We start from the raw sequence: 25,644 nt of genomic DNA, 5'->3' as shown, positions 1-25,644 counted from the left end.
AATCCAAAAGGCATTCTGCAAAACTGAAAAAGACCTCGACCAGGAACCGTAAAAGCAGTATAAGGCCTGGAAGCCTTAGCAACAGGTACCTGCCAATACGCCGACTTAATGTCTATGGTGGAAAGATAATGCGCGTTCTTCAATTTATTTAAAATATTAGAGATGTACGGTAATGGGTAGCCATCCCTCTCTGTTACGGCATTAAGCTTTCGATAGTCTACGCAGAACCTCCATTTTGGTTCTTCACCTTCTGGAACCTTTTTCTTCACCAAGAGAATCGGGGACGACCAAGCACTATTCGATCGCTCCACTACTCCTTTCGCCAACATATCTTCTAGCTCTTTATCAATATGGCTTTGGATTACTGGGGCTACAGGATAGTAACGTTGTTTTATGGGTGCAGATTTACAAACAATCACATGCTCAGTGACATCAGTACAACCAAGAGAAGTGCCCATTAGTTCACGACTTCTATTAATAACTTCATCCAATTGCGACTTCTCTGCATCGGTCAAAATAGTTTGACCTCGGAGATGATCCACTGAACCTACCATTGCTGGAGCGTCCGAAAAATACCATTCGTTATGCCTCAAATCTGGAACGATACCCATAACACGCCAAAAATCAGATCCTAAAATCAGAATGTGCGGTACGTCCAAAATAACTAATACTGGCAAGACACGCAAGCGATCCCTAACCATGAAAGGTACTAAACATTCCCCCAACGATTCACACATCTGACCATTCGCCACTCTACAAACGGTCTTCTTCGAAGTATCCAACTCTAAACCCAAGTTTTGTAAAAATTTCCAACCAGTTCTTCCTACAATGGTCTTTGAAGCACCAGAATCCAATAATCCCAAAATTTCCTTTCCTAAGACTTTAACTTTCAAATATGGACGTTCATCTCCTTCGGAATGATGTAAAATAAAGTCTAAAATAGGACGTAGGTTGGTCGAGTCAACGTCGGCAACACCTCTTCGACCAGTTAGGTGCGCTTCCTTCCGTTTCCCGAATTACACGAAGGACAAGTTCTGACTGTAAACCCTTCTTTCTTACACTTAAAACAGTGAACAGCCTCCTTCTTCATTAGACACCCTACTGCCTTATGGCCTGACTGATTACAACGATAACAGATTAAAGTCCTAAACTTTCCTCTAGCGGACTCCGATTCGGATGAAACAACAGGACCCTCACTAACACTACTACAACTTTCAGCATCCACACTGATATAAGCTAGGTCCTTTTCCAAAGTATTCATTTTCCTACTATTCGGTTCAACATAGTTCCTAATACAATCACGTCTTTCCTCCATACTGCGACATAGAACACGAAGTTCCTCCAAGGTAGCTGGCAAAGGATCACGTAATCTATCTTGATAGAACGGATGCAAATTCCTAATAACTATAGACAATTTAACTTCCTCTGGAACATGACAACGCAAGCGATTAAAGTAACTATTCATTATTGCCAAGTAAACTCCAATAGTCTCAGACGAATGCTGAGTTCTCCTCCGAAGCTCTTCAAAAAGCGCTTCCCCATGGTGAGCTGACAGGTACTCCCTACGAAACTCTTCAACTAATTCAGCCCAACTCCCTACACGTAGACGAACATCTTTATAAAACTGATAGGCTTTATCCGAAAATAAATCTATACCTGATTCCAAAAGTATACTATCTGGTACATGACGAGCGAGACTCAATTCATTCACCATCTCAAAAAATGCAGAAATAGACATACCCCTAGCAGAACCTGAAAACTTTTCTATTCCCCATTTATGAGGAAGTATCATCCCAGAAGAAAAACTAGAGACCGACCCTGAAAAAACATTATTACCAGCTTGTGACATCGCTCCAGGAGAAGAAGCATGAACTTGTCCTACCCCTGCCTGAAAAGACTGATTTAAAACCGAAATCACATCGAGCGCTACTGGTACCGAACCAGATCCGATTGGATGCTGCTTATCATGTAAATCCTGTGACAACTTCAAAATCTCAGCAAGAAAGTCTGACTTAACAACCTGGGCTGCGTCTGCATCATCACCTGTTGGCAATGCCATAAGATCAATTCTCCCCAAGACATGGTTAATCTGTGTCCGCAATCTCAAGGACTCAGCACAAGTAGGAGTTCCGGCAAACTTTCCAACAGCCGTATTCAGCTCCGCAAGTTTAGTCTCGATTGCAGTTTTATCCTGTGAAAAGGTGAATGGGTGCTCAGGATATCTAAAGCTTTCATTTGCTGCCTCACGACTAAGTGCATCAGACAGACTAGACCTCATAGACTCAACAGTGCCAGTAGACACTCCACGAATTTTGAGTTCATATTCCAGTTCCTCTTTCCTTAAGTAGTTGGGTACAAGTTTTCGCACCATCTTGCCAAAGTTCAAAATTTAAAAAAATGTATCAACCGAAAGGAGCAAATATTCAAACAAAATCAAGATATAAGTAAAAATATTAACACACAGGTACAGTTTACTTTATTAATGGGAGCAAACCAAAAGCAAAATAAAAGTAATAGTCGCTTTATTCAATCTATAAAATTTCACAAAAGATTTTCAAAATTTCATTGTTTCAGAACAAATTACAAGTCACAACATAATCTCAAAAAAAGATTTTACATTCCCTAACATAAGTAAGTTAAACCACAATGTAGAATTTCGAAGTCCAACTTCTCAAAAAAATAAATTTGAACTCCAACTGAAATAGAAATATTTCAAAGTCCTAATATATCCATAATTCTTCTAAGTTCCACAACACCACTTCAAAGTATCTTCTTTTAAGTTCCATTTTTGGCTTCTTCCAACTTCACGTCACACAAAAAAAAAACTAGTAAGCACTTCTTGGCATACACTTCCACTAAACACGAAGTTCTAAGACTACTACTAAGTGCAAAACCAGTGGTAAAGTAAATAAATCAAAGTTAGTCAATTAAAGCCCAAACACGTTAGGTTAACTAATTAAAAGGAATCTAGACAAGGGGTTGACAAAAAAAAGGTTAATTAATTAAGGGCCCCACGTTGGGCGCCAAAATATGTGGCGTACAAAACCGAATCTATATAAAAAAATTACAAATTGTACCAAATATAAATCAGACGTACACCCGGAAAGAAAAGTACTATACGGTGACAGTCTGGGAATGGCTCGCGGCTAGACAAAACAGTGGAGATGGTCGTGCGGTCCACAAAACAAAAAAATCCGAAGTTATATCAGGGGCGCCAGGTAAATTGGCCCACAGCCTTCCCTACGTTGCTATTCAATAAACCACCAACTTACCAATAGGTTTACTACTAAAATACTAAGTAACAGTATACAACCTGAATAAATAAAAAAATAAATGAAATTGTCAGATTAGAATTTAGTCAATTTTAATAAATAGATTCCCAAGATAGTTGAAAATAAATACATACATATTACATATTACAATATTATTTAACTTTACCATAGGCTTAATAAAAAAATAATATAAAAATGCGGCTTCTGCTTGCCTAACAAAAATTCATAAGTTATTTCTACTTAACAGAACAAAATGAAAGGTAAGACGTATCAAAAGTACCGGACGCTAAGGGGTGTGCGGTTCAATACCAACCAAAAAAAAATAATTAACGCAAATAGGACACCACGTGAGCTCAAGTGCGTGCGCAGAAAATAATATAAAAAAATAAATCTCAAATATATAACCCCCCCTTAGACGCAGTTTACAAAATTAAAATAGGTATGTGTAAATATTGAATTAATAAAATAAACCGCAAATTATCTTTAAAAAAAATCTGTAAAGTATTTGTAAATATGAAAATAAAAACTAACAGCAAATAATCTTTAAAAAAAACTATTGTATTCCGCAAACCAAATTAGACGGTGCTTAAATCTTCCGTTGAAAATTAATTATCGATCCATACCTCGAATATTCATATACTTCACCGCGTGGAATTCCAGTTATAGTTCAGCGTGTCTTCAATCCAAAATCCCATACGATTGCCGATGTACATAGACTTGTGTGACAATGTTGAAAAGTTGAAAATTACAGCCAGATGGAAAAATACGAAGAAGAAGAAGCAGAAAAAAAACAAACAAACCAACCAACCAACCCCTTCTTAGCCAGATTAGGGGTTTGAAATATCCCAAATTGGACCGAAGCGTAGCCGGCTATTTGGACTCGTGATTAAGGCTAATTTCTTGATCTAAATACGACTCCCGGTATTCACGTGTACTGTAGATCCGCTTTTTTTAGCGAAATTGTGGATATTCCAAAAAAAACCCTTCCACGAAGGCAGCAAATCCCCTTGAATATCCACACGGTTCGGACTAGTCCAGATCCCACATGGAACAGCAGCAAAAGCAAAAAAACAAAAATGCCGTTTTTAATCTAGCCCAACCTTTCAGTAACACTCTCAAACCTGGAATCACTTTCTTTCCGTCGTCTTTCCGAACACTTGACAACTTGACACACGGAGGTCACCGAATAGTACCGAGATTCAAAAATTTCAATTTTATGATCCCAATTCTTCCAAGATAACTCTAGAAAGAACGATCTAAATTAGTTTCTTCACAAAAAAGAGGACGTGTTCCCTTAACTTCAGCACAATTTGCCAGACATTACCCCTATTTGAAAATTACTAATTTTATTTTCGCCACCTTGCTTATAATATATTATAGGCAACCGCTCTTACACGTCCTGAATTATTTAAATTTTGATAAAATAGAGGTGGGACTTTCTACTTTAAATTTGGAACGTAACAAGTTAGTTGCAATGAGTTTATCTTTCATAGGTTTTAGGATTGGAATTATTAATGACTGTTTCCATTCAATCGGAATGGTCCCTGTACTTAAGCATTTGTTAAAAATTTGTAATAATAGTAATGATCCTGAATGAGGTAGATTTCTAATCATAGAGTATGAAATTAAGTCAAGTCCCGTAGCAGATTCCTTTTTAGAATTGATTATGAATTTGTATTCATTAAAGGTAAAAGGGGAACTTGTATTGCTAGTTTGTATACTTTGTTGATGTAAATGTATACTGGGAGGAGCCAAGGAATTCAGTATCTCTTGCGCCATATTAGGATCAGGAAGGGAGTTAATTGGGCTATTACCATATCCAGCTATTTTCCTAACTTTATCCCATATTGTCTTGATTGGCGAGTTTCTATTAAGACCTTCTGCAAATTTCCTAAAATTATTCTTTCTTTTTTCTTTAAGGAATCTTCTAGCTATAGCACATTTGTTTTTTACTATTAAATAATTTTGTAAGTTGGGTGTTGATTGGAATTGCTTTGTTGCCTTAATTCTGTCTTTAATAACTTCAGCGCAAGATTCGTCCCACCATGGGATATGATACTGTTTATTAACATTTGATTTGTACAATGGAATGGACAACTGTGCAGCTTCATTTATTAGATCTGCAAATGATCGGTAGTTCTCCCCTGGAAATGATGTAAATGATGACTCTAATACTGAGGTATATTGGTTCCAATTAGCTTTTTTGAAGTTTCTGTTATTCCTTGGTGGCATGTGGATGGTAATGTTTTGGACACCAATTTTGCACATTGTGGGTAGGTGATCACTAAATCCTAGGTCAGGAATTATTTGCCATGATGATCTGGTAGCAATATTCTTAGATGTTATTGTTAGATCCACAGCTGATGATCTTTTTGGAGGTGGTGCTATTCTGGTATATGAACCATCATTTAAAAAAACTAGTTCCAGCTCATCTAATGTTTGGAAGATGTTTCTCCCATTGGAATTATTACAAGGGCTACCCCAAGCCTCATGCTTGGCGTTCAGGTCTCCCATTATTATTACTGGTTTGTTGATTTCCTGGATCAGTTTTATCCATTTTTGTTTAGATATGGTATTTGCATTAGGGAAATAGGCATTAAGTAGGTTAATTTGGAATTTAGGTAGGAAGATTGCTTGCAGTTGAGAGTTGTTATTAAATTTATTACATACAGATATTTCATAAAATTCTACTTCATTCCTAATAAGGATGGCTATACCACCATATGAATCATCTCTATCATCTCTAATTACTTGATAGCCCTTGCATCTGATTATATGGTTATTATTTAACCATGTTTCATTTAGCAATAATATGTCAGGATTGTATTCTTTGATAATTATTTTTAAGTTATCCACATTAGCATTATATGATCTCATATTCCATTGTATTATAGTCAAAGGAGTGAAAGCTTTATTTTTTATTTTTATTTTGGGCTTAGTATTCTGAAGCATCAGATACTGTCCCATCTTCCATTAACTCATAGGTTATGTTATTTGTTGAGCTGCTTTTAATTGTTTTATATTGTGATACATTAGATGAGTTAGGGTATAAGTTTCTTAGCAAGTTGTTTACAAAAGATAGTACCATCTCTTTATGTTGTGGTGGTAGTAATGACATTGCATGGGAGATTCCATGTTCAGTTTCCTTATTTGCACTGTATCCTTTTGATGTTGATGGCATTGATTGAGAATTTGTTGCCCAGTTCAATCTTCCCTCCGGATTAATTAATTGAGCACTATGTTGTTTTTTGTCATATCCTGTCATGTTTGGTTTCCTTCTTTTGGTGGGTTGAGATTTGACGATTTGGTTATATTTTGGTATACTTGTGTCATTCTTTATGGCTTCTATTCTTCTTTCTGTGATATCTATTATATTATTAGGCTTGGATTCTGTATGCAAGACAGGAAAATTCTCTTTGTTCAAAGAGTATTCCCTGTTTTCATTTTTCGGTATTTGCATGTTTGCTTCATAATATGAGATGTTAGAGAAAGACATTAGGGCTTTTATTTCTTTTTGCCTTTGGAATTCTTTACATTTTTTATCTTTAGAGATATGATCATGATTTTTACAGTGTATGCAGTATGTTTCACAATTCGAGGCTTCCCCGTGTTGGTTTTTCCCACAGTTCTGGCACTTTGGGTTCCCTCTACATTGATTATTACTGTGACCATATAACAGGCAGTTTCCACACATTAGGACTGGGCTGACATATGGAATAACCCTCATGGGTAATCCATACACAAGCACCTCCCTGGGCAGTGCTTTTCCTGTAAATGTTACGCATATGGTGGTTGTTGGTACATAGTTTTGTTCTTTTCCCTCTTCGATAATTCTCCTATTTAGTCTTTTTATGTCAATTACTTTACAGGATACTAATTTTGTTTCGATTGCATTTTTAATTTCTACTTCAGATATTTCTTTACATATGTTCCTTATTATACCCTTACATGTGACATTGTGATTTGGGATAAAGACATCATATTGTAAACTTTCCCATCTCTTATCATTCACAAATAGATTTGCCGATTTAAAATCTTTAAAAACAACACCTAACCGGTTTTTCCCTTTACGGTTAAATTTAATAATTTGCTGTAGGTTTAGGTTAAATATTGTTTTAGCAATACTTAAGATGTGAAAATTCCCTATATTTTTGTCTTTTCCCTGTACATATACTTCGAAAGGACCGGAATCATATATATTATATTGGTTATTAATTTTTTTTCCACTTAAATCAGGCGGGGGGTCAGGAGGTTTATCAGGATCGAGGTTAGTGTTAGTGGTCTCCATTTTCGGCTGGAGGAACCGTGTCGTGTATTTTATTACTATTAAGTATGTATGCGGTAGGATCGGGTTACAAACAAAGGATTATTAGTAATAGCCTTGTTATCTATATATATCAAAGGAGAAACTTTGAAATGCGTCTATACACTTTGACAGTTGTTTCAAGTGATTCTGTATACCACTAAATATAAACAGTAGTGTAATATAACCTCTAAATGAAAAAATAAACAAAGAATCTGACTAAAAACATAACAACTTAGCAACATTTTTGTATAAAGACTTACCTCCTCTCCCACTTTTGACGGAATTTAGTTGTCACGTCAGTTTGATTTGATTTAGAAGCCAAATTTTTAACTAAATACACCAATTAACCGGTAAAATATAAACACCACACGTTGTTTAATTGATATTTGACACAATAAACAGAAACCAGCGCCGTCTTTTCGCTGTAAAGTTAAACAAAAATGGTATGTTTTGAGTATGGATATTTAGACGGTAGGTTTTGAAGGGTTAAATTGTTTAAAGAGTAAATACGGCCCTTTGGTTATAAACATTCATTGTCTACGATTGTATGATTTGTTGTTCCTGCATTTGTGAGGTAAGAATATGAAAATATTAAGATATTTACTCTGAATGTTCTTGTTTTAAGGTTATGTTACTTATTGAGTAAAACTCCTGTTTTTACTGTATTTTGTTGTTGTATTTCTCAGGGTTATTTAAAAATAAATCAGTCAATTTATTTATTAAGTTAAAATAAGAAGCATTAACTTCAAAATTTTTTTAAATTAAAGTTTTATTCTTTTTTAGGTCAGAGGTTTTATCCCCTAAGAGACTAAAGATACTCGTTTTCTCCTAGTTTAAGTACTTAATGAATAAGGACTTTTACTTGTAATTTGTAATGTAACATTCTGTAGCTGTATAAGGTTCAAATTGCCATAACAGCGAGTGTTTAAAAAAATGTGGATTTTGTAATAGTTTTTGAGTTTATTTTTAGATCTAGGCATATAATGGTTAGTAAACATCTGTTGAAGATATCCAGTATTATGAGTTTTTCAAGAATGACAACAAAATTATAAGGAACAGTGAAAATGCCCTTTAATCAAATCCAATTATGTAAAGAAAATGTTTGACATTGCTTTACTAATCATTACAGGAGAAGCATTTGCAAGTATGAAAGACAAAACATAATGTTGAGGTAAGTTAATGATTTACCAAGTTAATGTAAAATGGTTTCTTGCCAAAGAATATAGAATTACATCTAGTAAGTTGACACCACTATTTCAAGTGAAACAAGGACTCAGAAAGTTTATTTAAAACACTTATTCAGTTCAACAGGACATAGGGAATATACATCGAGATGATTGTGGCAACTACGCTCTCTCGATGACAATATTGTTGTTAGTATTAAGGAACATTAAACCTCAAAATTGACTCAACTCATTTCTACTGACACATATAAACGTCGAAACATAACAATGTAGTAAATATTTTTGGTTAAACAATGAAAACTGTGTCTGTTTAATTTTGAAATTAGTTTTTAAATAAAAAATATTTTAAATATCAAGGTAAAATTAACTTCTTAATCATAATCTTTGTTTTTGATTTATCTATGGACAGCCTTGCTTCCAAACTCACTCATTATATTCCGTCTAACAGCTCTATTGCACCAGAAACTCATACTCCAACAGAAGGTTCATCAAACACTGGTCAGCGCAGTTGCCACAATTATTTCAATGTATATTTCCTATGTGAAGCTGAACAATTTAAGTACTGTATTTATATTATTTTGTTATGTGCAAGTAAATGCAATACCTAAATTAATTGTTTGCATATATGTCTAATAATGATGGTAGTGCAGGTTAACTGTATTGTTGACCAGTTTTAAGAATATACACTACTATTTATAATAAACACATTTTGTTACCCTTTCATATTTCATATCTAGCTCGTACAATATTTTTTTTTTTTAATCAAACAGTTTTAGGGGCTTATAATTTAGATGGTATTAAATTTATTGTGGAGGAAAACACACTAAATTTTAATATGCAGCCTACTGCTATTTGGCTGACAATCAGGCCTATTAGGAACAAGTCCAGATGGATTAATTGGTGATAAAAGCCTCATAGAAATAAAGTGTTCAGAACATTTAGAAATGACAAATTATCATTAGTAATTACACAAGAGCTCTAAAATTATTAATTTATATCCCAAGTGATAATTTGTTAGTTATATATCAAATTGTCACAACAGCAAAACAAATCAGTGATTTTAAGAGCTCGAATAAAACTGATTTTTTAAATCATTTTAACTAATATCTTCACCTGAATATTTGCTAAACCTGTTCATTGTGTTCTCTTTGAGAAGTTGTAAAACATTAATTGCCATTAATGTCAATAAATGTTAATTTTTTAGTAGCAACGAAGGGCATCTAACATAATACTTGACAATGGGAAATGATTGAAATAAGTTATATGTATGATTTATTAAAAATTTTATTTTTTAGGTTTCTATTGGCCACAATCTGTGAATTGAATAATCTGAAAAATTCAGATAAATTTATATCATGTAATGATCAGGATGAATCCTTATTAAACAGGACAATACTACCACCAAATTCAAGGATGCCTGCATATTTTAGACAACAAAACTGTTATTTGTATATATGGACATTGAAGGATGTAACTACATTGATAATAGAAAAAGATTTGACCTGGGCCAGAAACATTACTTTATTAGAAAATTTTTATTTGGCTCAATATTTGGCAAAATTGTTACACCAATGACTAGTGACTAACAAGATAAAGGAATTCAAAAATATTTTATTACTTCATATTATTTCATCATATTTTTAACTGTATATTATATCACATTTTGTTTACGTAAATAGCATTAAGTAAAGTCTTAAGTCTAATTGTCATAAGACATTTGTATATTTTTGTTTTAGTACATGTCATGTTCTATTTATTATTAAGATAAATTTGGATAGCAAAACTTAATTATTTTTTCTATATTATTAAATGTAAATCTTAAGTTAACCAGTAATTTAATTATCTCCATTTCATCACAACTTAGTAGATACTCTATAATGTAAATGTAAATCTTGATCAACAGAATCAACTGGCTGGTCTAATGTATTTAATATTTTTTTATTTAACAATATAGCTGTGAGGACATTATTGCTGTAATCTTATTTCTTTAATTTTTAATTATTTTGATTTTTATTGATAAATTGTCAAAAAATACTTCCAACCGCTACTGGGACAAACACACAGGAATTTGAAAGGTTTTCTAAGCCTCATCCATTGTGACGCCAGAGCTTAGGTAGTCCATGTGCAGATTATGATGGTTTTATATAATTTGTAAATAGTGTAAAAAAGTGTGGTGCCCAAAAGTTACACACTAGTTCATGCTTCTGTTTTCAGATTTTAGTCTTTCTTATATGTTTCTCATCCATCTTATGGTTGTTTTCGAGAAGGTTTGTATCATCATCAGTTTAAATGAAATCAGTCTAAAAAAAAATTAATCTTAATTTTAATGCTCAAAGAGCCATAAAATGCTTTACTTACTAATCACTGTCCATCTCACAGATGCTACTGGAGTCACTGTCGCCATTTATATTAATTATAATAGGTAGAATTTCCTGTCTATCTATTATACGCTCTCTTTCATACCACTGTTTAATTATATCTTCTGTGTGTCTAATAGAATTTTGCCATTTCTGAGGTGTAATAGTTTGTAGAGCTTCTTTCCACATGTTTAAAGCATCACATTCTTTATAGCCATCTCTACCAACATGTTTATTATAATAAGTTTTGGCAGTTCCCCATATTAATTCTATTGCATTGAAAATACAGTGGTATGGTGGCAGACGTAATATTTTATGGCCATATTGTTCTGCTAAATCATCCACAATGTATTTTGGAGGTGGTTTGTTTCTAAAAATAAATATGATAACCTGAACTAAACTATTATTAGGGGTACTTACTGCGCAACAATCTGCAAAAGCTCGTTTCTCAACAGAGTCTCATTAAAAGGTAGTTTTTTGTTATTTAACCAAACTTTTATGTCACTCTTAGTTGAAGATGTGTTTGGTGCTTTTTCTAACAACATGTTATGGTATGGAGCATTATCCATTATAATTAGGGATGGTTCAGTCAAACTTTTTAATAATTGATTTTCAAACCACAATAAAAAATTTTCTTGATTCATTTCCTCATGGTAGTCCATTAAAGCCGATTTAGAAGAAAATATAGCCTCTGCAACTTCAATGAAGCCATTTTCATTACCAGCATGAAGAATAATGTAACTACAAAAAAGAATTATTTTAACACCTTTAATTTTTCAATATGATTAAATATTATTACCGTTTTCCATCAGTTTTAATAGATCGTACACTTCTTTTATTGTCATCTTGCCAAAAGTGACATATAGATCCATTCTGAAAAATCCAGGTTTCATCTATAAAAACAAACTTACATAGTCCTTCATGTTTATAATTTTGATATAGTCTCAAAAATTCAGCTCTCTTCACAGCAATATGAGACTGTTCCATCAGTCCTCGTCTTGGATTATCTTTGAGCCATTTAAAACCAATGTTATTCAGTACAGTACCGAGTGACGCACGACATCCACTAAACATTTTTTTTTCCTTCAGTTGAATCAATACAGAGTCCAAAGTCACATGTTCTTCTGAAAAGAATTAAATTTGATGAGTGTAGGCACAAAATTTCGAGCCAATGTCTTTAAGGGCACCTGAACTCCCATTTAACGACAATGTTAACAGTATATCACATATCCCTGTAACCAAAGCAATTAGAGGCCTAATTAGTTTTTTATTTTGAAACTAGATGTATTGTTTAGTTCTGCATAGATTTTTGTAAAGAGTAAAAAACATTTATTTAAAAATACAAAAAAAAACACAAAAAAGAGATTTTATTTTTTTTTTACTTGTTTTTGTACATTTTTCAATAAAATTTTACCAGGAATTTGATATTATCTATCTACGACCACTGTAAAATTTGGATCGTTTATCATCCAAGGATACAGAAATATTTGGCCACCTACCCCCCCCCTAAGGATATTTTCTACTATAATGTGTTATATATCGTTGGAAAGAAGATTTCAGAAAATAATTTTCAACCATAATTAAAAAAAAACAAACATTCAATTTTCGGACTTTAACCATTTTTAAACCATTCATTATTTACGAATCTTTAGAAAAGTAATAAGTATTTTTGAAAAATTTGAACACAAAATGAAAGATTGCATTATTGCTGAGTACCGAAAGTTCCTGAAATCTTCTACGTTTATATGCGCAAAGAAAAGAGAAAATTTCATTCAAAAGAAATTTTTTGTGTGTTGTTATTTACTTTCGGCCTACGGTGATAATGTAGTTTTTCATTCTGGGTTTAAATTTTTCAAAAATAGTTTTCTCAAGATTCGAAAAAAATGAATGCATTTAAAAAATATTCATCTGAAATTTTGCGCCTGCGCTCTTAACTTAATACACTTTATGATATCTAACGAAAAGTATACTTACTTCGTTCATACATACTGTAAACTGTATTACGAATTTCAATTGTATTTATTAAATTAGTATTGGTAACTTTCTTAGACCTGGTACGTTTTTTGGGCGGTGATATAAGTGTATTACTTTTTACGGCCTGAGAAATAGAACTCACAGTTGAAACATGTAAATTTAAAGCTGCAGCGACACGCTAAAACAAGAATGTATATTTTAAGCATCTACAATAATATACAAAACATACATTTACATACTTCTCTAACAGCAGTCACGGGTAGAATGGGGCCGTTATTATCACGTTCCTGTTCAAAATAATGAATCAAAGAAGCTACCATCTCTTTACAACGATTATTTAAATTCTTACGAGGCATTTTTGAAATAAAATACACTAATTTTGTTCTAAAAAGAACAGATTTTATTAAATAGTTAAAAATATAAAACAAGAGATATTCACTTTAAAATTCAAAATAATAAAGTACAAAAAGTGTCAACACCGCAACTGTCAAATAAGTGTTACCAATTTATGCCAAAATATTACCTTCGTTCGATTACAGTTACAGTGTGTTCCGAACAAATGTTCTTGATAAAAACGCTTTATAATGCATTTATACAAATTAAATGAAACATATTATTGTGTATTTCTTTAAGTTAACATCAATAGAAATTTTTAAATATTCAGACCTATTCTGTAATTACAAATCGAATAGAAATGAGTCAAATCGAATAGAGGTCAGCAAGTCGGATCGGAATTGTAGGAATCGGTATTCTGTAAATCATCTCGACCTCTACTATCGGAATGTTGTGTAGAAATTGATTTCGACCAGACAAGCTCTGTCGAGATCAAATTTCGACATCGAAATTGGTCTTGACGTTTGTTTTGACATTTATTTGTTGACTTTTTTAGTCTGACATTTTTTAGTCTGTGGTGTTATTTATTTAGATAAAGTTTGCTAAATAATTTAACTGCTCAGCAGATGTCTTTTTCTTTGGTGTTCCGCTTGCCATTTTGTATTCTTGTAACGAACTTTTTAAACTTAACCAAAACAAATCAAAACTACTTGACGACAAGCTTGAAATATAATCTTCTTTTTTGATAAATTTTTCGCGCGCACTAGCCTTTCCAGTAACATAACTTCACAGAACACTTATTTCTCTTTTTAGTGCGGGGTTGCCACCAACTTCTGAGCGCGTCAAATAGAAGTTGGCGTTTTCGATTTAGACCGATTACGATGTGAGTTACAGAATGCCAATCCAAACACAAAAACGACGCGATAGATATCCAACATTCCGATTTTAGGTAATTACGATTCGACTTGGTCATTTCTATTCGATTTGTTAAAAGTTACAGAATAGATCTGATTATTTCTACGCGTATATAATAAAATATGTCCAGTGGCTGTAATGCCAGTGTACTCGGTAAAGTGATTCTAAAAAAGAACACACCTACACCCTAAATATTTCGTGTTGGTATCATGTGACGTCACAGGCTATGACGCCGATGACGTAAATCGTTATATAAATTAGATGAAGTGTACATTCAAATGTTGCGGGAATAAGCGATCTTGACTACGTAATTCTTCCGCTTCAACCAATCAACACTGCAATCGACCTGCCCTCTACATTCAGTTTCAATTCAGTTTTGTATTCTTGTGTACTCTGGTGAGGTAAGTCAAGCATCCCCACCCCAGTCGAGAGAGGCAACCGTAGTACAGTCTGTCGCATACCCTTCTTTCAGTGTGTCACTAATTTTGAGGTCATATCGGATTTTAAGAATGTCAAGAGTTATTGCATGACATTTTAGTTAAATTTGACTGTTGTAGGATCGTAATCTCTCTTTTTCTAATTGAAAATAATTTAATAATTTTAATATTAGTCTTTGTTCTTTCTCGATATATTTCGGTATATTTAAAATATTTTTACAAAATTAAATTTTCACTGTAAAATGTCTGATAATACTAACCTGGAATGACAATTATCATTTTATCAGTTGACATTGTGAAAGTACTGTCACGATCGAGACAATCTGCGTCAAATTATATTTAGGCACATCGTTGATTGGATATCTATTTAGCGTATTCTAAACTCCAACCAATTATACATCCGTAAGTAGAATTAGCTTTACGATAAATAATTTTCTAAGTTCTATGTATAATAATCACAGACTCACGTTTTTTTCTGTCACTCCTAGCTTAATGTGTTAATCAACTATGACGCACTGAAAGAAGGGTTTAGGACGAACTATAAGTCTACGAACCGTGGGTTGAGTTTACCGAAAGTACAAGCTGAATATAGTCGCAAATGTCAAAAATATTTCGGTTTGGCAGTGTTGGCATGTTTTTATAATTCCTATATTGTATGCTTCAAATATAAAGAAATAAAGCTTTTAAAAATTACAATTTGATTATACTATTTTATGATTATTTTTCTTTGCTCCAAATGGTTGGGCCATTTTTAAGATAAAAACTTATAAAGTTTACAAATTTAATAGATATATGATTAGGTAGGTATACGTTATAGCAAATATATATAACGTATACCTACCTAATCATATATCTATTAAATTTGTAAACTTTATAAGTTTTTATCTTAAAAATGGCCCAACCATTTGGAGCAAAGAAAAATAAACAAAAAAAGGCTGAACCATTTGAAAATGAAGCTAAGGAACTATTTTATGAATTCTGCAATTTTTTATTTATATGAAGCAATAACGAGTAGGTTTCTTTCGAGATTAATTGCAAATATCTTTTGTAATCTGGCAACTGCGGATTTGACAATTGCCAAATCTATCCCCTAATCTATCAAATAAAAAAATTTCTAATAATTAACTGCAATTTATCTCCAAAGAAACAAATATTTACTCATTGTTGTTTTATATAAATCAAAAATTGCAGAATTCATAACATAATATAATCAAAATGTACTTTTCTAAAGCTTTATCTTTTTATATTTTAAGTACCTACAAAGAATATAGACGCTTAAGAATTGTTCAAATGGGCGATTTGGTTACGGTTTATACTTCAAAACACTCCTCCTGAGGGTGGCTGCATAAACTTAAAGCGTGGCGCCGTGGCGAAAATTTCATAATGAAATATGTAGATAGGGGGAAGTGGGAAAGGAGTATGAACGGGTAACTTTGCATCTACGCCTAAACAAATTTTATCTAGAAATGTATGACATTTACTAAAATATCATCTTCATAACTGATTTTTTTATTCATATATGAATGAATGAATAAATTATTGGTTTCAAAAATGAAACCAAATGTTAACTTGTGTTAAAAGTGTTTAATTACTACATAGTATATTCAACTAAATAATATTTTTTTCATTATATATATATATATATATATATATATATATATATATATATATATATATATATATATATATTGTTATGAAATTAAAGCTCCTAAACAATTTTTTTTATATAAATAGTATGAACATAAAACAAAATGACAATATTGAATATACCACATATATTTTTAACTCAAACAATTGTATTATTGTTGTAAATTTAATAGTTGAAACTAGATTCAACAATAAGTAAGAAACTAAAAGCAAAAATTAGCAGAATTCACAGACATGTAACAAACCAATAACGACTATATTGTATCCCCAGATTTAATTAATGTTTTCAAAATAATTTTATTATTATTATAATTAAAACCAGTTGGTTTATTATAAACAAATTTAGCATAATAGAAATAAGATTCTTTTAATACGTGAGTATTAACTGAGTTATAGTTGGTTGATAAACACTTTTCAATAAAAAAAAATATATATATAAAAAATTTAACCAAAAACAATTGTTGATCATGAAATTGATTATGATTTAAACTTAAGTTATTGTTCGTTATATATATATTATATTATTTATGTAAGAGATACTTACAGAATAAGCCAATATAGCCACAACATAAAGATACAAAAAGCAAATATCAAACCACTTCGGATCGAGTGGAAATAAAAACCATAAATTTGTATTTATTAATTAATTTCATTTTTTATTATAATCCAAATTCTAATATATATAAGTCAATAGAATCTTCAACAGTCCTAAAACAGATAAAATATTTAAGTCATTTATTCACAAAGTAAGAAGTTTCAATTTGTTAGTAAACATACAGTTAACATGGATAGAGCTCGGAAAATAAAACGTGTTAGTAGGTGAAATAGGATATAGCTCATAAATAAGAATTCAGAATGATATAATCTTTAATGGACAGGTAATCTGAAGACAATTCTCAGTAATTCAATATCAAAAGTGCTTTCAGATAGCTTTAAAATTAAATAAAAGCTAACTAAAAGCAACTAATTCATGTTAAAATTGGTGTATGTCAAATTTGTTAGTAAAAATTTTAATATTTAAATTATCATTTGTTGTAGAAATTATATGTCAAAAGAAAGCTTAAATTCTCTAGTATTTGTTTCAATTCATTTCAAAAGTCAATATAGTTCTCAAGATTTAACAATTTATTAAAATTTAAAATATTTTTTATTTTAATCATAAATGTCAAAAAAATACAAAAATCCTGTCAGATCTTTAAAAACATTGTCAAAATGCTTGGAGATCTGGTAAGCAATGAAAAATAAAAGATAGAAAATCAATAGTTACGAGAGAGTCCAGAAAATTTTTTGATTTTTCAGCAAGCACAATTTTTCAAAAGTATTTTAAAACCTTAAAAAAGTCCTGAATTATAACAAAGTATATTCAAATTACCTTGCCGATAAGAAACCATCGTTTCTGATTAAATTTTAGCAAAGCCTGCAGATTAACAGTATATTTTCCGATAAGGGAATTGTTAGCAGTCATCATAAAGAGGTCAACAGCTACCAGAAAGGTGAGTTTTTCCCATCGAGCAAAAAGACAAAAGAGGGAATGTAAAGGTAGTGGGGGCAAAAATATTGTTAGACAGGAAGTGCCATCTTGAGAGGCCAAATTAAACAAGGAAAGAGAGTCTTTCCTTGTTTAAGAAATCAAATTTAGTTGGGTTATGTTATTATTTGTCCCAACTGTCACATGAAATCTTATTTATATTGAAGTTTTTTAACAATTGTTTCACATTTTAGACTGTTATCGTTAATATTTAATTAAAATTTTCTCGTCTAAGACACATTCTAAACACTATTTTATAGCTACTGTTAATAAGTGTCGGAAAATTTAAATTTGGCGCATTCGCATTTCCGGATAGATAGATAGATAGATAGATAGAACGTTTATTGACCACTTTACATAAAGTTTGAAGTCCGTATAAAAAATACAATAAAAGATATAATAATGTAAACTTAAAATTAACTTAACCATATTGGCTAAAGTAATATACATATGTAAGTATTAGCAGAAGAATTAAAATTAAAAATTTAAGATAAAAAAATCTCTAACCAAAAAAAAAAAAAACAAACCTAAACTGTCACATAAAAAATCTTTGAAATATGGAAGTAACAAAAATGTGCAAATAATTAAGAATATTCCCGAATCGATGACTAAATAAACTAATACATAAAACTTAGTACATTTTAATAGCAATAATACAATGTGATATGTAGATAGTAAATCGACAGTATTCTGACCAAACTGGGTACACGTTATAAAGGTGTATTGAGGTATTCTGTCTTTGAGTAAAAACAATATGTTAAAAAATGCTTTCTGATCCTATTTTTAAACAGTGGTGGAGACAGAATTTTTATTTCGTTAGGCAGATAGTTATACAAGTGAATATCAATTGAATTTTTTGTGCTCTTTGATAGTCTGAATCGTTGTGACCTAATTAAATCCCTCGATCTTGTTAGATGATCATGTAATTGGGAGTTTATAGTAAACTTATTTTTATTATCGTGAATTTCCATTAGTGTTGCATACATATAAAGCGAAGGTAGAGGCATAATACCCATGTTCAAAAATAATGGTTTACAATGAGGTAGAGGCATAATACCCATGTTCAAAAATAATGGTTTACAATGATCCCTTAAATCCGCTCCAGCAAGTATCCTCACCACCTTCTTTTGTAATTTAAATATTCTGTCGGCATGACCAGAGTTGCCCCAAACAGCTATTCCATATTGTATATGACTATGAAACAATGAAAAGTAACACATTTTAAGGGTACTTTTAGGTACCAAATAAACCAGGTTACGCATTACAAATATTGTACTGGCGAGTTTAGAACTTAAGTTGTCTATATGGATGCCCCAATCTAAGTTGTCATCCATAAAAATCCCTAACAATTTGATGCTATATCCAAAAATGTGTCTTCGATCTGAACTGAAAACTATATTTTGATTTTTATCCTCGTTTAGTTTTAGTTTATTATGTGTAAACCAGTTTTTAATTTTAAGCACATCGTTTCCTATTTTGTTATTTAAATTATATTGATTCTGGTCGGTACTAATAACGGTTGTATCATCTGGAAAACATATACACCTTAAGGGGTGGGTATAATGAAATATATCGTTGAGATATATATGAAAAAATGTAGGTCCTAATATAGACCCTTGGGGAACTCCATGTTCAACATTGTGAAAATTGGAGTAGTTATTATTTAAAAAAACGGCCTGTTTTCTGTTTATTAAATACGATCGAAATAAATTAAGAGCATTTCCCCTTATGCCATATTTGTGCATTTTGTCTAAAAGTAAAGTGTGTGAGACACAATCAAAAGCCTTAGATAAGTCACACAATGTTAAAGACACGAAGTGACCTCTCTCTAGGCCATCAACTACTTCCCTTACAATTTCCTGAATTGCTTGAGTAGTGCTGCATTTTTTTCTGAAACCATATTGATTACAATGAAGTATTTTGTACTTTTCTATGTACTCTATTAAGCGGTTATTCAAAATACTTTCAAAAATTTTACCAAGAATGGGAATAATAGAAATAGGGCGATAATTTTCAATTTCTTCTGGAGATCCTTTTTTGAGTAGCGGTAACACTTTTGTTACTTTTAATACATCGGGAAAAATTCCTTCGATAAGGCAAAGATTATAAAGTATGACCAGTTTATCAATAATAATATCCAGAGTTTCTATCACTAATTGTTTGTTTAAGAAGTAAAAATCAGTGCATTTTGAGTTTTTCAAGCTGTATAATGTATTCCTAACTTCAGTATCACTAACAGGTGTTAAAAACAACGAGTGGCAAGGGGAGTATATTCCCTCCAAAAAATTCATGGCATCATTTTCATCTGTCTCATCTAACGAGTTCAATATATTTCCCGCTACCGAAGTAAAGTAATTATTAAACTCGTTTGATGAAATATTACATGAAGTTACTTTTTTATTTTGAGTTTTATTCCTATGATAATTGATGACTTTCCAAGAATCTCGAGATATATTATCAGATTTTAAGAAAAACTGCTCATATGCCAGTTTTTTCTTTATTGATATTGTTAATTGATAGTGTTTTTTGAATTGATTATACAGAGTGTAATCACTAGTAAGGTTAGCAGTAATTTTTATCTTCGAAAGGTTTACTCGCATTTTCCTTAGTTCATCGTCAAACCAAGAAACAGGTGCCTCAAAATGAATTCTTGACTTTTTTACTGGAAAGCAAACTTCAGTTAATTTTACATATGTGTCAATTATGAACTCAGCTAATTCCGTTGCTGTTATTGAATTGTTTATTAACGACCAATCCACAGATTTTAGTGATTGTTTTAACATTTGGGTACCTTTACATGTTATGTGTCTTCTGAATATCCTATCATTGTCAATTTGATCAGATTTTATTTTTAAATTCAGGAATTGAGCACAATGATCAGCAAGGCATGGGTCTACAACACCACACCCAACTATTTCATTATCTATATTTGTTAAAATATTATCTAAACAACTTGCTGATGTAGCAGTGATTCTTGTAAATTCATCAATCCTCATAGTTAAACCAAAAGAAGAAATTAGATCGGAAAAATATTTTAATTCATTTGAAGTGCCTTTGAAATCAATATTGAAATCCCCAATTATAATTGTTTGAACATAATTATTAGAACAGAATATTAATAATTTTTCAAATAGGCCTAAGAAAATTTGGAAATCTGCGTTACCTGTTTTATACACTGATACTAGAATAGTTTTTATATCTATAATTTCCAGAGCACAAAATTCACCTTCATATTCACAAGATATATCATTTAAAGAAACTGGACGTGTAGATATTTTGCCATCGCAGAAAATAGCAACACCCCCATGTTCTCTACTTTTTCTACAGTAACAAGTTGATAAAAAGTATCTGTCAATTATCACTGTTGTTAATTCAGATTCTCTAAGCCAATGTTCAGAAAAGCACAAAATATTGTAAGTTTTATCTTTTAAAAAAATGTTAAGTTGATCAATTTTATTTAATAAACTTTGTGTATTTATATGAAAAATGCTTACCAAACTGGTTTGGTCAGGATTTACTACCAACTTTTGTTTATCAGAACTTATCATATCACTTTCACAAAAACAGGTGTTTCCTATATTCTTTTGCACTACCGCTGATTCTATTCGTACACTTTTATCTACATCTCTTGCGGCTTTCTGGGTGTTACGTGAAAAAAACGTTGTACGTGAGCTCCACATGGCCATATTTTAGGAGACATAGCTTCTTTAAAATTGTTATTAAAAATTGTAACTTTAAATGAACTGTAAATATCAGGATGCTTTGATTTTAGGGATTCTACCTCTACTTCGGGAAATGTAGTCTTCATAAGTTCCCTCATATTTTCCGCAGTCATATCGGGATCGACCCTGTATACATGTAGGTCTATCAACTTATGTACTCCCTTGATTTCTTTTCCATTTAATATCATTTCAGTGTTTTTTCCCACCACTAAATGCTTTCTTTTTTTCCTTCTATCTACTTCTGTCCATTTAGATTTTTCCTGGTTACTTTCACCTACGTATATGTACTCATTTAACTTTTGTTCTGTAGTTACTTGTAATATCGCTTCTGAAACATCTTTCTTTGTAACTTCACATTTCTGGGAAGAACTGGCAACAGTGCGATCTTTGTTCGCGTTGATGGGTTGACGAACTGATTTTGTTTCGACTGAATCCATAAGTGTGTCTTTGTTTATTACCTTATTTTGATGTATAAGTTGTTCTTGATTTTCGACAACATTTTTTTGCGAATTTAATTGTTTTAGTAAATCAATATGTTGACTCATAAGGTCAATTTTTCCGTATAGCTCTTTAATTAGGGTATCTTTTTGTCTAATTATATATTTGAATATGTTAATATCAATTACCTTATCATCTGTTATTAAGTTATCTATTGCTTCCAAAAATATTTGATCTTCAGGTTTCACTGGTAAACAACATTCAATCAACTCGTCATTTATAAACTTAACATTGTTACTCTTTCGAGCACAACTCACATGGATGCTAGCGTCACAATTTATGCACTTTACTCCATTTACTACAGTTTTTTTACACTTTTTACAATATTTATTTTGGAGAGACATTTCACACGTCTTTACACCTGCTTGCCGTTATGTCCGCCATCAGAGGCCACTTTTTTGGTCTCCTTTTCATAACGATTAGATTCCCTCTTTTGTTATTTTTTGTTATTGAAGATTTCCATAAAATTTTAGAGAAGGGATTATCTGAAAGACGAAAGTGAACTTTAATAAAGTTAAACGCAAGTTTTGAAATTTCTTTAGAAATAATCTTACCTTTTTAAACAGCCTATATCATTCTAAATCATCTTTGTTTAAAAAAAAATATAATTTGAAGTCAAGTTCACAAAAATTTTATTATCGCTTTTGTAATATTAACCAAATATAATTCACCGTTTCTTTTGCGTACTAAAATCATTAAACAAAACAGTTAAACGATATTAAACTAAAAATTGAAGGATTATAAACCTTTGTTTTCGCTCTAAAAAGATAGTAAGTGAGGTTATAAATACTTTGACAAACAAACACGTCACAGTATAGATAACAACCAGTATTCTCACTCTACCGCGGTACCTTTGATCTTTTTAGACAAAATTCGGTGACCTTGACGCCATATTTTCTGGACGAAAACCGAGGACTGGCCATCGAGCAAAAAGACAAAAGAGGGAATGTAATCCTTATGAAAAGGAGACCAAAAAAGTGGCCTCTGATGGCGGACATATCCGGAAATGCGAATGCGCCAAATTTAAATTTTGCGACACTTATTAACAGTAGCTATAAAATAGTTTTCAGAATGTGTCTTAGACGAGAAAATTTTAATTAAATATTAACGATAACAGTCTAAAATGTGAAACAATTGTTAAAAAACTTCAATATAAATAAGATTTCATGTGACAGTTGGGACAAATAATATCATAACCCAACTAAATTGGATTTCTTAAACAGGGAAAGACTCTCTTTCCTTGTTTAATTTGGCCTCTCAAGATGGCACTTCCTGTCTAACAATATTTTTGCCCCCACTACCTTTACCTTCCCTCTTTTGTCTTTTTGCTCGATGGGACTGGCCCTGCACATATGGACGCGACAGAGCCGACTTTGATTTATTTAACAAAATTGATTTTAATTTCAACCAATTTCAAAACTCTTCTTGCTACTCTTTCATTCTTCGAGAAATTAAAAAAAAAACCTAAAATTGTTTCTTTCTCTGCGTTGTATTTATGATTTTGTTTTCTAAAGTTTCACAACTATTTGTTACAGAACTGTCTTATACACTATCAAAAAAAAATCAAATGGAGAGTTATGCAACAGTTTTTAATAAATATGCTAGTTTTAAAGCTGTATGGTTATAAAGTAGAATAAAATGCAAAGTTTCATTTCAAAATTCAAATACAGAGTTTGAAATCAGTTAATATATTTTAATTATATCTCACTAAAAACACAAGAGGGCGTGAACAAAACTGCTAAATATATATATATATATATTGATTAGTGATTGATCTTACCTGTTCATTGTAATAGACTATTTTAACTTGTTATTTCGATATAAACGATTAAATAATCGTTTTATTATTTTTTTCTTTTAGTTTTATTTTCATATTTTCGAGTGATTTTTTAATAAATAGTACAAACGTATACGGCTAAATAAAGTTGTACAATATTTTTTGAGTGTTGAAATTTCTGTTTTGAATTTTAATAAATAGTACAAACGTACAAGGCTAAATAAAGTACAATATTTGAGTGGTCTTTGTTCAAAAGGTGACTAAAATTTATGGTACTCAATCGAAAAACATGTTTTAATAATATTCGGCTGTACAGCTAATATTTCAAAATTCTTTTGAAATAGAATGTCAAGTATACCTCCTTATAAAGTCAACAGAATCAACAGTAGGGATTTTTAGATTATCAAATGTGTCACCGGTTCTATTTTTATATATGTACATTAACATATGAATATACAGTTTTATCCGACAAATTAGTTACACTTTTTGAGTAGCTGTCTGGTATATTATTTTTAAATAATATATTAGGGCTGGGTAAACAAAATTTGCTACACAAAACATTTTTGTAAAACACAGGCCCCTTGAAGTACATTAAGAGACATCCTGTTTAAACTGATTACTGAATCTTCTACCTCTTGCCTTTTTCTAGATTGTAAAATTTGAACATTTATGAAATTAGCTAAATTTAAGGAAGGACAAAATTTAGATGTAAGTGCCATATTATCACATTATCGACACATTTCTTTTCTGTAGAATGTAACATCTGAATTTTTTATTTAAATAATGGTTTTCCTTTCATAATTTCATAACTGTACTTCATAACACAATTTTTCTTTGAGTTTTTTCTTACAATCCTTGTTGATGTACATTAAACTTCCAACGGAATCGTACAAAGTGCTAAAAGTAGCGTCATCCTGTTAATGTTAAGAATGTATTTGTGGAAATAAAAAATAAATTTTTAAATGAACTTCATTTATTATTACATGTTAAATTAGATATTTATTTATTTATTAATAACAAAAGTAACAGACCCACTGTCAAAATTATACAAAAATACATTGTAGATAAATACAATTACAGATAAAAATCTGTTTATGTCCATATAGCTTGGCTAGTAGCTTTGTGAACCTCGACGAGTGGCTGAAGTGGTCTATCAATCGTTTGAAGAAGGTTGTGTGGTCCAGTTTGGGGTCTGCATGCGTCTTGGCCCATGTAGATGCCTATCCTTCGTACCCATGCTCCAGGAGGTACGCTGTTCAGTGTCTTCCTTCTATGGTCATGTCCAGTAGATGGTGTGTGGCTGAGGCGGCGAATTCTTCGGGGCTCTCGTGCTCTGCTCTGCTGAACTTCTTCAGGCCTGGCTTCCATCTTGGTGTAGGGGCAGGTGGTTAAGGCTAGCGCTGTCACTGCTTGGGTGAGGGCTGCTAACATCTGTCCTACATCTGGAGTCGATGGAATGCCTGACGTCGCAGGCTGTGGTGGAAGTTGGGCTGTCATGTCGGTCACAGGTGGTGTGAAAAGGCCTGACGTCGCAGGCGGTGTGGACTCTGTCAGCTCAGGGTGTGGTGATGTCCGTTCTAAGAGTTGAGCGCCATGTCGGTAACGTAAGGAACTCTCAGCTCCTCAGGAGAGAGAGCAGGCTCGTTACTCGCTCTATCCATCGCTTTCTGGGACCTAAGAGGGTAGGGTTCTCG

The sequence above is a fragment of the Diabrotica undecimpunctata genome, chromosome 1 (genome assembly GCF_040954645.1).
Source record: "Diabrotica undecimpunctata isolate CICGRU chromosome 1, icDiaUnde3, whole genome shotgun sequence".
In the NCBI taxonomy this organism is placed as follows: Eukaryota; Metazoa; Arthropoda; class Insecta; order Coleoptera; family Chrysomelidae; genus Diabrotica; species Diabrotica undecimpunctata.
The sequence above is the reverse complement of the archived record's forward strand: the minus strand, read 5'-3'. Positions refer to the sequence as shown.